Source organism: Bos taurus, chromosome Y (genome assembly GCF_002263795.3).
Source record: "Bos taurus isolate L1 Dominette 01449 registration number 42190680 breed Hereford chromosome Y, ARS-UCD2.0, whole genome shotgun sequence".
NCBI lineage: Eukaryota > Metazoa > Chordata > Mammalia > Artiodactyla > Bovidae > Bos > Bos taurus.
In genome coordinates, this window is record NC_082638.1 from 19,677,501 (window position 1) to 19,680,000 (window position 2,500).

Sequence of the window (2,500 nt, forward strand, 5' to 3'; positions counted from 1 at the left end):
GTCCCTGTGTGTGTTTGTGCGCTGTTCTCAGTCCTGTGCACTGGCGACTGTACAATTAATTTGTGTGTGTGCGTGTGTGTGTTTTGTTCTGAGCCCTGTTTCCTGTCGACTGTGAAACCGGTTTTTGTTTATGTGTGTGTGTGTGTGTGTGTCTGTGGTCTCAGCCCTGTCCCTTGGCGACTGTGCAACCGGTTGGTGTGTATGTGTGTGTGTATGTGTGTGTGTGTGCATGTGCTGTTATCAGCCCTGTTCCCTGGAGACTGTGCAACTAGTTTGTGTGTGTGCGTATGTGTGTGTGTGCTGTGCTCAGGCTTGTGCTCTGGTGACTGTGACACCGATTTATGTATATGTGTGTGTGTGTTTGTTAGAGCTGTTTTGAGTCCTTTGTCTTGGCGACTGTACAGCCGCTTTGTGTGTGTATGTGTGTGTGTGTGTGTGTGTGTGTGTGTGTGTGTGTTCCGTTCTCAGCCCTGGGCACTGACGACTTTGCAAGATGTTGTGTGTGTATGTGTGTGGGTGTATATGTGTGTGTGCTTATTTAAGCCATGTGCCCTTCCGACTGTGCAACTGTTTGTGTGTGTGTGTGTGTGCACGCGATTCTCATCTCTGTGTCCTGGCGATGTGTATCCGTTTGTGTGTGTGAGTGTGTGTAAGTGTGTGCTCTTTTCAGCCCTGTGCCCTGGCGACTGTGCAACCGGTTTGTTCATGTGTGTTTTTGTGTGTGTCTGTGTGCTGTTCTCAGCCGTGTACCCTGGCGACTGTACAACCAGTTTGTGTGTATGTGTGTGTGTGTTACAGCTGTGCCCTGGCAACTGTGCAAGAAGTTTATATGTATGTTTATGTGTGTGTGTGAGTGTGTGTATGCCGTTCTCAACCCTGTGCCGTGGTGACTGTGCAGGCGGTTTGTGTGTGTGTGTGTGTGTGTGTGTGTGCTGTTCTCAGACCCGTGGCCTGGTGACAGTGCAACCGGTTTGTGAGTGTGTGTGTGTGCCATTTTCCGCCCTGTGCCCTGGCGACTGTGCAATGGTTTGTTCATTTGTGTGTGTGTGTGTTTGTGTGTGCCATTCTCAGCCCTTTGCCCTGGCAATTATGCAAGCAGTTTGTGTTCGTATGTGTGTGTGTGTGTATGTGCTGTTCTCAGCACTGTGCCCTGGCGACTGTGAAACTGGTTTTTGTGTGTGTGTGTGTGTGTGTGTGTGTGTGTGTGTGTGTGTGTGTTCCGTTCTCAGCCCTGGGCACTGACGACTTTGCAAGATGTTGTGTGTGTATGTGTGTGAGTGTATATGTGTGTGTGTGTTGGTGCTGTTTTGAGTCCTGTGCCTTAGTGACAGTGTAACCGGTGTTTGTGTGTGTGTGTTTGTGTGCTGATTTCAACCCTGTGCCCTGGCCACTGTGCAACCCGTTTGTATGTGTGTGTGAGTGTGTGCTGTTCTCAACCATGTGGCCTGGCAACTGTGCAACAGGTTTGTGTGTGTGTGTATGTGTGCAATTTTGAATTCTCAGCCCTGTGCCCTGGACTGTGCAACCGGTTTGTGTGTGTGTGCGTATGTCTGTGTGTGACATTCTCAGACCTGTGTGCTGACAACTATGCAACCCTTTGTGTGTGTGTGTGTGTGTGTGTGTGTGTGTGTGTGTGTGTGTGCTGTTCTCAGCCCTGTGCTCTGGCGACTGTGCAACCAGTTTGTCTGCGTGTGTGTGTGCTGTTTTCAGCCCTGTGCCCTGGCGACTGTGAAACTAGTTTGTGTGTGTGCGTGTGTGTGTGTGTGCTGTGCTCAGGCTTGTGCTCTGGTGACTGTGAAATCGATTTATGTATATGTGTGTGTGTGTGTTAGAGCTGTTTTGAGCCCTTTGCCTTGGCGACTGTGCAGCCGCTTTGTGTGTGTGTGTGTGTGTGTGAATTATCAGCACTGTGTCCTGGAGTCTCTGCCACCTGTAAGTGTGTGTGCATGTGTGTGTGTGTGTGTGTGTGCCATTCTCAGACCTGTGCCCTGGCAACTTTGCAACCCTTTAGTGTGTATGTGTGTGTGTGTGTGTGCTCTTCTCAGCCGTGTGCCCTGGCAACTGTGCAACCCGTTTTTTTGTAAGTGTGTCTTTCTGTGTTTTTGTGTGTGTGTGCTGTTCTCTGCCCTGTGCCCTGGTGACAGTGCAACCGGTTTGTGTGTGTGTTTGTGTGTGACTCTGTGCCCTTCTTAGCCCTGTGCCTGGTGACTGTGCAACCGGTGTGTGTGTATGTGTGTGCTGTTCTCAGCCCTGTGCTCTGGTAACGGTTCAACCGGTTTGTGTGTGTGTGTGAGTGTGTGCCATACTCAGCGCTGTGCCCTGGCAACTGTGCAACAGGTTTGTTTGGGTGTGTGTGTGAATTCTCAGCCCTGTGTCCTTGAGACTGTGCAGCCATTTTTTGTGTGTTTGTGTGCATATATGCGTGTGTGTGTGCTATTCTCAGACCCGAGCCCTGGCAATTGTGCAACTGGTTTTGTGTGTGTGTGTGTGTGTGTGCTGT